At 39.3% G+C, this 10,949-nt stretch overlaps 1 non-coding gene across 1 annotated transcript; it reads right to left on the bottom strand.

The window, feature by feature from the left end:
• Positions 1–2,166: 2,166 nt before the first annotated feature.
• Positions 2,167–2,274, bottom strand: LOC119623960 (U6 spliceosomal RNA). The gene has a single exon (XR_005240061.1). It is a non-coding gene; the product is annotated as a U6 spliceosomal RNA (small nuclear RNA).
• Between the last annotated feature and the right edge of the window lie 8,675 nt (positions 2,275–10,949).

The following is a 10,949-nucleotide window of genomic DNA, read 5'->3' as shown; positions in this document are numbered from 1 at the left end:
AAAATGTTCAACAGGTATATGAAAAGGTACTCAGCATTGCTAATCATCAGGGAAATGTAAGTCAAAACCATGGCGAGATATCCCTCAAACCTGTTAGGACGGTTATTATGAAAAGATGAAAGATGACAAGTGTTGGGATGATGTGAGCAAAAGAGAACCCTAGTATACTGTTGGTGGGAATGTAAATTGGTACAACTATTGTGGAAAACAATGTGGAGATACCTCAAAAATTAAAAATAGAACTACTATATGATCCAGCAATCCCTCTTCCAGGCACATATCCAAATGAAATGAAATCAGTACCTTGAAAAGGTATCTGTTCTCTCATGTTCATTGCAGCTTTAGTCACAATGACATATATTTGAAACCAACCTAAGTGTTGACTGACGAATGGATAAAGAATTTGTGGTGTGTATATATATGTATATACAATGTGATATTATTCAGCCTTAAAAAAGAAGGAGATTCTGCCATTTTCAACAACATAGATGAATATGGGATACATTATGCTAAGTGAAATAAGCCAGACACACACAAAAATACTGCATGACCTCATTTATATGTGGAGTCTAAAAAAGTTGAATACATAGAAGTAGAGAAAGAATGATGGTTACTAGGGACCCGGGGATAGGGGAAATGGGGAGATGTTGGTCAAAGGGTTCAAATGAACAGTTCTATGATGCATAAGTGCTGGAGACCTAATGTACACCATGGTGACTGTAGTTAATAATGTATCATACACTTGAAATTTGCTAAAAGAAGGGATCTTAAGTCTTCTCACTATGCATATGCAAAAGTAATTACATGAGGTGATGGATATATTACTTGCTTGTGGTAATCATTTCACAAGGTATATGTGTATCAAATATGTGCATCAAATCATATGCACATATTTGCAAGGTATATGTGCATCATATCAAATATGTGCAAGGTATATGTGCATCAGTGTACACCTTGAATAGATACAATTTTTAAATTTGGCAATTATGCCACAATAAAGCTTAAAACATGTGGAAAGTAATGTTCATTTCACAGGATTGTTAGAGTTGAGACAATATCTACAAAGCACTTAATACAATGGCAACCATATGTAATAGGTGCTTATTGAATGAAAAGTAATTCCAAACCCCAAAACAAACAAACTGAGGGGTAAATTTTATGAGCAGAGGAAAGTTAATTGAAAGGAATACAGGATCCTTCCTTCTTTCGTGTACCAGAGACACTTGCACTTAACAACTGTACAAAAATAATTTCTGTGTCTGTCCTCCCTCTACAGACTGTGAGAGTTTCAAGATGGGAGAATGTATTTATTGTTATGTACTCATACCTAGGACCATTGCTGACACGTAACACATAATCAATATTTGTTGCAGTGAACTGAACTGAAATTGACCACCACTATCTGTTTCTCTCTGCATGCTACTATATTGTGGGAAAATAGCTGAACAACTATTCCCCAACTGTGGAGTATGTTTGTGATTTTCTGACTTAAAATAGGAAGTATTTGATGTACATAAAATTCAACTTCCGGGAAGGCTCTGGGTGATACCTCAAAGGGAGAGATGTCATCTGAACCTGAGAGTGGAAGGACTTCAGGACTGCTTTGAGGACAGACATGTTATGTATTAAGATGTTCTGGACTGAGAAAGCAAAAAATGTGTAGAATATGAATCTTAAATGAACAAATCCCAAGGACTCTGCTTCAGTGATGTAAAATCAAGCTGTTTCTCACACAGGTGAGTTCTGCTTGAGAGGCTGATTGGGGTGAATGACAGCAGGAAGTTCCCTTCTTCCTTCCAGGTGTGCTAGGTGCTGAGTTGCAAAGGTGAATCTCAGCTTCTGCCCCTGTGGGCTAGTCTAGTGTGACAATGAGGATGTGCACCACCTTTATAATGTTCTACCTAGTTTTCACCAAAATAATCCTTAATGTTTATAGGTTTCTTAAAAAATTTTTTTAACCCCTTTTCTTCTTGTCCCAAGCATCATTGTGTTCCTGGCTTAGCCAAAGTTTTCCTCTTGCCCTGAGTCTTGTCATCGTAGTCCTGGTTCAACTTCCACATTGCCAAATTCATAATAAATTAATATAATGGTCATTTCAGAATGGAGGGGATTATTGGTGAATTTAATTTCATTTCTTTGGATTTTTCCTTAATTTATTTTTTATTTAAAAAAATGTAATGCTTCACAAATTTTCATGTCATCTATGTGCAGGAGCCATGCTAATTCTTCTTTGTACTGTTAAAGTTTTAGTATATGTGCTGCTGAAGAAAGCACTTCTTTTTCTATCACCTCCAAATGGGCATTACTTTTGCAATGAGTTAAAGAAGTTATTGAGAAAAAAAGAAAATCATCAACTTGCCCTGAAAAGTCCTAATTATCTTCCTTTAAACATTTAAACTCATATAATTGTATTAACATTTTAACAGAGAAAATCTACAACCCCCCCTCCACCTCCCACCTTCTGAGACATTAATGTGTTACACTCCATGGTTTTTGGGAGGTGGCATCTCTCCAGAGAATACAGGATGGGGGAGTTACCCAAGGGTTGGCACAATTTACGCTGAGTGAGATCATTGCTCCATCTGAGGGTTCTTCACAGTCCAGAATGTTGAGAGATGCAGGACTCACTCCAAATGCCATGTGAATCTGTGGGCTGTGACCCAGTAATCACGTATCCCAAAAGGGGCTGCTAGATATGTTTTAAGAAGCCAGTTGGTATTAATTAATATTATTTTCTTGTCAGCTGCTTCTGACACTTCATAAAATTATTCATTAGCTAGTTAGCTCTCTTCTCAGTTCTCTTTACTATGTTTGCACTAATTTAATTTGGAATTGTTACAGCCGTTGCCACAATTTTCAGTGTGGCAAAATCTTAATCATTAAATCCAGGGACCTATAAAAGTTCAAGATGACAGAATATTAGAAGTGTGTTTAACAGACTTCCTCTGTGCAGCAGATACGAACTGGCTATAGCAGTTTCCTCTTTTACAAGGGGATATGTTTCAAGACCCCCAGTGAATGCCTAAAATCATGGATAGTACCAAGTCACATATATACCATGTTTTTTTTTTTCTATACATACATACTTATGATAAAGTTTGATTTATAAGTTAGGCACCTTGGGAGATTAATAATAGCTAACAATAAAATAGAACAATTATAACAATATGCCACCACCACTACTCTTGTGCTTTGGGGCCATTATTTATTAAAATAAAGGGTACATGAACACAAGCACTCAGATACTGCAACAGTTGATCTGATAACAGAGAGAGCTGCTGAGTGCCTAGTGGATGGGTGGCCTCTACAGCATGGATACACTGGACAAAGGAATGACTCCTGTCCCAAGTGGTATGAAACAGGACAGCTTATGATTTCATCATGTTACTTAGAACAGCTATCAATTTAAAACTTATGAATTGTTTATTTCTGGAGTTTTCAATATAGTCTTTTAGGATTGCAGTTGACTGTGGGTAACTGAAACTGTGGAAAGCAAAACTGAGTATAAGTAGAAACTACTGTATTTCTAAACTCAACTTTCTCTTTTCATTCAGCTCCTCTTAATCCTGTAAGTACTCACCAACCTTAACATGGAATACTAGAGTATTAACTTGAGTGATGATGGATGGGATTAATTTTGAGTACAGGTCAAGGTTGAAGTTACTTTCCTTAACAATAAGCATCCTCACCACCCCTGACCCATGGTTACTCAACTGTTTATAATGAAAAATTTTTTGATTTTAGTTTAAATTACAAAGAGGAGTTGTAGACTCTCCTTCTCGTATTTATGGCCCCAGGAGAGATTTGAACAATCTGCAAATAATTGGGGATCCCCAAGAGTAGCCTGGCCAATATCCAGGTAGTGAACAGGTGAGATATGGAAACAGATTTATTGACTTATTCTGCCCCTCTTACATCGAGATCATTATCGACAGAAGCAGTCTTGCAATGGATTGTTATTTTTTCACATAATAGGCCCTAATTCTTTTAGGTAAATGAATGCTGCAGTAGAGAGTAGTAGTGAGATTATACAAAATCGCAGAATTGCTCTCTTGCAAACACTGAGAAACTTAACAGAATTTTTAGAACTCCCTTTGTAGTGTTCAATCAGATATTTCCTTAATGCCTATGACAATCCTGTGGTTCTATTAAGCCACTGACTACTTACACATAAGGCTTCCAAAACTGTGTCTCATTAAAATCTCACAGAGCCCTAACAAGTGAGAGTGTTAAGCCTATTTTAGAAAGAAGGAAATGGAGGCATAGAGTGGTTAGCAACATGCCCTAGGGCAGAGAGCTGAATAGCAGAACTGAGACTTGAAACTCTGGAGTCTCAATGCCAAAGCTCGTGTGCTTTCCACTGGTCTGGAGTCAAGAGTTTGGAGACACTGGATGAGGGGAGATTTGGTGCTGAGGGTCAGTGAAAAGAGGCCTTTGCAGATAGCCTTTACTTAGTTGTAAATTTGTTCCTTCTTATTAGGTAGGTCTACTCCCCAAAGCCAGATTGGGAATCCATAGGCTGGTCTTTGGATCTGGAACCAAGGCAGTCACTAGTGACGTAGGACAGCTGAATTTGAATGGTACGTTGAAAAATGCTCATGCTGGGGGGTCAGCTGCACCTCACACTCTCTTCCCTGCTCCCTGGCATCAGTCTGTGGGGCCTCAGGCAAGCATCTGACTTACTGGGCCTCAGTTTCCTTATCTGTCAAAGGAAGGCATTGAACTAGACAGTCTGTAAAGATCCTTCCTTCTGTGATATTCTGTGTTACTGATACAGCCTCACTCTGAAGAGCAAGAGATTCATCAATCCATTACAAATTGAATTGGTTGTTAAAAGTTCTCCCATCTTATTTTGGTTTCAGAAATATGTAACACTGTACTGTTTTGGTAATATTTTCTTCCTCTCAGGGTAGATATAGTATATGATGAAAATTAAAAGAAGCCTGTGAATAGAAGTGAGAAGAGTTGGGACAGTGAATCAGGTGGCAGAATATCTGGAAGCTTCTTGCAGACACAGATGGTCGGCGTAAACTGTTGTGGCGGGGGATTTCTGCCAGACATCCCATGGAGTTTATTACTAAATGTGGGATCAGTAAACTTTTAAAAACATACTGTGCATGTAAAATCATTTAACATACTGCAAGCGCAAAATCTTTTTGTTTCAGCAATACCTAATCCTTCCCTTCTGCTTTATAAATAATTTAAATTCAAATCTCAGCTTTGATGTTGAACAGTTTTATTTTTACAGTATTGTTGAATGACTCATTAGGTAAAGTGAAGGTTCTGATTGTTTAGTGGCCCCTGGTTCTACAATATGCTTCACTTAACCTCCAAAAATTTTTTTAACACAGAAACACTGTAAAGGACAATTAAGTATAAAATGAATGTGAAACACTGGAGTAAAATGAAGGATATTATGCCACAGTGTGTGGTCTGAGTAAAAAGCATTAAGGTTGAACCAGCTGCTAAACTCTGCACTAAAGCAAAACAGTTAATATTATAATGTAGCAAGCAACCGTAATTAGGGAATGGTTTTATCTTTAAAATGTAACCCTGTGTAGCAAAGCCAGAGAGTCTTGCAGGTGGAAGCTGGGATTTTTATGGAACATTAAAATGTTTTAGTGTAAGAAATTCCAGCTGCAGAAATTTATAATTGAATATACGCTGTTTTTCCTCAGCATATAATAGGTAATATTTTATAATTTATAAATATTTTCACATATGTTATCAAACCTGATCATTGTACCCCAAAAGGTATGTGGAAGATATGACTGCATTAACAGCTTCACTTTAGTGATGAAAAATTGGGCTTCAGACAGGCTAATGACTTGTCCAAGTTAAAATAACTAGTAAGCAACATAGCCCATACTCAAACTGAGTTTCTTTTATTTATTTATTTATTTATTTTTTATTACACTTTAAGTTCTACGATACATGTGCACAAAGTGCAGGTTTGTTACCTATGTATACATGTGCCATGTTGGTGTGCTGCACCCATTAACTCGTCATTTACATTAGGTATATCTCCTAATGCTATCCCTCGCCCTTACCATCACCCCACAACAGGCCCCGGTGTGTGATGTTCCCCTTCTGTGTCCAAGTGTTCTCATTGTTCAATTCCCACCTATGAGTGAGAACATGCAGTGTTTGGTTTTCTGTTCTTGCGATAGTTTGCTGAGAATGATGGTTTCCAGCTGCATCCATGTCGCTACAAAGGACATGAACTCATCCTCTTTTATGGCTGCATAGTATTCCATGGTGTATATGTGCCACATTTTCTTAATCCAGTCTGTCATTGATGGACATTTGGGTTGGTTCCAAGTCTTTGCTATTGTGAATAGTGCCGCAATAAACATACATGTGCATGTGTCTTTATGGCAGCATGATTTATAATCTTTTGGGTATATACCCAGTAATGGGATGGCTGGGTCAAATGGTATTTCTAGTTCTAGATCTTTGAGGAATCACCACACTATCTTCCATGATGGTTGAACTAGTTTACAGTCCCACCAACAGTGTAAAAGTGTTCCTATTTCTCCACATCCTCTCCAGCACCTGTTGTTTCCTGACTTTTTAATGATCGCCATTCTAACTGGTGTGAGATGGTATCTCATTGTGGTTTTGATTTGCATTTCTCTGATGGCTAGTGATGATAAGCATTTTTTCCATGTATCTGTTGGCTGCATAAATGTCTTCTTTTGAGAATTGTCTGTTCATATCCTTTGCCTACTTTTTGATGGGGTTGTTTGTTTTTTTCTTGTAAATTTGTTTGAGTTCTTTGTAGGTTCTGGATATTAGCCCTTTGTTAGATGAGTAGATTGCAAAAATTTTCTCCCATTCTGTAGGTTGCCTGTTCACTCTGATGGCAGTTTCTTTTGCTGTGCAGAAACTCTTTAGTTGAATTAGATCCCATTTGTCAATTTTGGCTTTTGTTGCCATTGCTTTTGGTGTTTTAGACATGAAGTCCTTGCCCATGCCTATGTCCTGAATGGTATTACCTAGGTTTTCTTCTAGGGTTTTTATGATTTTAGGTCTAACTTTTAAGTCTCTAATCCATCTTGAATTAATTTTTGTATAAGGTGTAAGGAAGGGATCCAGTTTCAGCTTTCTACTTACGGCTAGCCAGTTTTCCCAGCACCATTTATTAAATAGGGAATCCTTTCCCCATTCCTTGTTTTTGTCAGGTTTGAAGATCAGATGGCTTTAGATGTGTGGTATTATTTCTGAGGACCCTGTTCTGTTAGCCCATTTACATTTAAGGTTAATATTTAAGGTTACATTTAACGTTAACTTGATCCTGTCATTATGAAGTTAGCTGGGTATTTTGCTCATTAGTTGATGTAGTTTCTTCCTAGCATCGATGGTCTTTACATTTTTGCATGTTTTTGCAGTAGCTGGTACCGGTTTTTACTTTCCGTGTTTAGTGCTTCCTTCAGGAGCTCTTGTAGGGCAGGCCTGGTGTTGACAAAATCTCTCAGCATTTGCTTGTCTGTAAAGGATTTTATTTCTCTGTCACTTATGAAGCTTAGTTTGATTGGATATGAAATTCCAGGTTGAAAATTCTTTTCTTTAAGAATGTTGAATATTGGCCCCCACTGTTTTTTGGCTCATAGAGTTTCTTCCGAGAGATCCACTGTTAGTCTGATGGGCTTCTCTTTGTGGGTAACCAACCTTTCTCTCTGACTGCCCTTAACATTTTTTTCCTTCATTTCAACTTTGGTGAATCTGACAATTATGTGTCTTGAAGTTGCTCTTCTCAAGGAGTATCTTTGTGGCATTCTCTGTATTTCCTGAATTTTAATGTTGGCCTGCCTTGCTAGGTTTGGGAAGTTCTCCTGGTTAATATCCTGCAGAGTGTTTCCAACTTGGTTCCATTCTCCCCATCACTTTCAGGTACACCAATCAGACTTAGATTTTGTCTTTTCACATAGTCCCATATTTCTTGGAGGCTTTGTTCATTTCTTTTTACTCTTTTTTCTCTAAACTTCTCTTCTTGCTTCATTTCATTCATTTGATCTTCAATCACTGATACCCTTTCTTCAAGTTGATTGAGTTGGTTACTGAAGCTTGTGCATTTGTCATGTAGTTCTTGAGTCATGGTTTTCAGCTCTATCAGGTCATTTAAGGACTTCTTTACATTGGTTATTCTAGTTAGCCATTCATCAAATCTTTTTTCAAGGTTTTTAGCTTCTTTGTGATGGGTTCAAACTTCCTCCTTTAGCTCAGAGAAGTTTGATCGTCTGAAGCCTTCTTCTCTCAACTTGTCAAAGTCATTCTCCTTGTAGCTTTGTTCCATTGCTGGTGAGGAGCTTGGTTCCTTTGGAGGGGGAGAGGTGCTCTGATTTTTAGAATTTTCAGCTATTCTGCACTGCTTTTTCCCCCATCTTTGTGGTTTTATCTACCTTTGATCTTTGATGATGGTGACGTACAGATGTGGTTTTGGTGTGGATGTCCTTTCTGTTTGTTAGTTTTCCTTCTAACAGTCAGGACCCTCAGCTGAAGGTCTGTTGGAGTTTGCTGGAGGTCCACTCCAGACCCTGTTTTCCTGGGTATCAGCAGCAGAGGCTGCAGAAGAGTGAATATTGCTGAACAGCAAATGTTGCTGCCTCACCGTTCCTCTGGAAGCTTTGTCTCAGAGGGGTACCTGGCCATGTGAGGTGTGAGGTGTCAGTCTGCCCCTAGTGGGGGGTGTCTCCCAGTTAGGCTACTTGGGGATCAGGGACCCACTTGAGCAGGCAGTCTGTCCGTTCTCAGATCTCAAACTCCGTGCTGGGAGAACCACTACTCTCTTCAAAGCTGTCAGACAGGGACATTTAAATCTGCAGAGGTTTCTGCTGCCTTTTGTTTGGCTATGCTCTGTCCACAGAGATGGAGTCTACAGAGGCAGGCAGGCCTCCTTGAGCTGCAGTGGGCTCCACCCAGTTCCAGCTTCCCAGCCGCTTTGTTTACCAACTCAAGCCTCAGCAATGGTGGGCGCCCCTCCCCTAGCCTCACTGCCGCCTTGCAGTTAGATCTCAGACTGCTGTGCTAGCAATGAGGGAGGCTCCGTGGGCATGGGACCCTCTGAGCCAGGTGCGGGATATAATATCCTGGTGTGCCATTTGCTAAGACCCTTGGTAAAGCGCAGTATTAAGGTGGGAGTGACCCAATTTTCTAGGTGTTGTGTGTCACAGTTTCCCTTGGCTAGGAAAGGGAATTCCCTTCCCCCTTGCGCTTCCCGGGTGAGGTGATGCCTTGCCCTGCCTCGGCTCTCGCTCGGTGGGCTGCACCCACTCTCTTGTACCCACTTTCTGACACATCCCAGTGAGATGAACCCAGTATCTCAGTTGGAAATGCAGAAATCACCCGTCTTCTGTGTCACTCACACTGGGAGCTGGAGGCTGGAGCTGTTCCTATTCGGCCATCTTGGAACTGCCCTCCCTAACTGAGTTTTTATTGGAGAGTCTCTCTCATCAACCGCAGATAGAAGCTTCATGGAAGAACACTTAGCAGTACTTATTTTGTCCTGAAATGAGTTGTAGACACTGGTACAATTTCTGGCTTGATCTTCAGGCAAAAATTATTTATATTTGAATCCCTAAGTTCATTCTTACCTAAGTAAGTCATCCATTATAGATATTATTACTTTTTATTATTATTATTTTTTAGGATAGCAGTATTCATTATGGACTTCTTTCTCAAAGTGAATCCAACACTGCTTCTTGTCAACTTCCTTAAAATCGTGCTAGTTCCACCCACTAGAGACCCTCAGAGTTAGTCTAAGTTCTCAGGAAAATCTTTTCTTGTTCGGCCCTTTTTCCTCTAGACCCCATTAAGTTATTATTTATGACATGGTTTCTAGACCCTTCCACTTGCTAGTCCTCCTTCCTTGGAAGTGTTTGTCAATGCATTCCTTAAATGCAGAATCTAGAGTTGAATAGAATAATCTAGATGTAATGATATTGAGTAGTGGTATGACCAATGCTCTTGTTTTGGACACAACAATTATATTAATTCTGCTTTAGGATGCATCCTATATGTTAGTGCCCTCCCAGAAGTTTGACCGATAGCCGGCTGGGCCTGGTGGCTCACGCTTCTCATACCAGCACTTTGGGAAGTTGAGCGGGGTGGATCACTTGAGGTCAGGAGTTCAAGACCAGCCTGGCCAACATGGTGAAACCCCATCTCTACTAAAAATACAAAAATTAGCCAGGCACAGTGGTGGGTGCCTGTAATCCCAGCTACTAGGGAGGCAGGAGAATTTCTTGAGTTTGGGAGGTGGAGGTTGCAGTGAGTGGAGATCATGCCACTGCACTCCAGCCTGGGTGCCAGAGTGAGAATGTGTCTCAAAAAAAAAATTTGACTCATAACCACATTGCAATTAAGAGAAGCTCATAGATTGCTTTTTTGTCGCACCTGATTGCTCTTGTGCCAGATCTACCACATTCTGAACTCCAAGTCAGTTTTCTTTTGATCCTCAGTGTAGCACTTCACATTGATTCCTAATACATTTTATTATGCTGGTTTTGACCTATTATTTTACAATTTCGAAATAGTCATTTTTAAACCTTCTCTAATTTGTATTCTCAGCAGATTTTGTGAGCGTGCTTTAAATGTCTTTATTTAACTTGATAAAATGTTCAAGAGTCAGGGTAGAGTGTAATGTTCTGTGGAATGCATCTAGGGACTTCCCTTAATATTGACAAAAATCTATTAACATTCTTTAAGCACATTGCTTAACCAAGAAGAGTTCAGTCAGAATGACTGTTATTGTCTAATCCTTCACGATCGACTTTTGGCCTTGGTTTCTTGTACAATCCCCTATGCAGCACAGGTCCCTACAAAGTTATGTGGAATTGAATGGAATGTCTCCCTTCATGACTATGTTTTGCATTTTGGATCTTTGGCTCCCAGTAATCAAACAAAATCTTATGTATACTTCAGAAGGTAGCTTGTATGCCTCATCCTTT

The sequence above is a fragment of the Chlorocebus sabaeus genome, chromosome 7, assembly GCF_047675955.1.
Source record: "Chlorocebus sabaeus isolate Y175 chromosome 7, mChlSab1.0.hap1, whole genome shotgun sequence".
Classification (NCBI taxonomy): Eukaryota; Metazoa; Chordata; class Mammalia; order Primates; family Cercopithecidae; genus Chlorocebus; species Chlorocebus sabaeus.
Note: the sequence above shows the minus strand (reverse complement) of the source record. Positions and strands in the feature narration are given on the sequence as shown.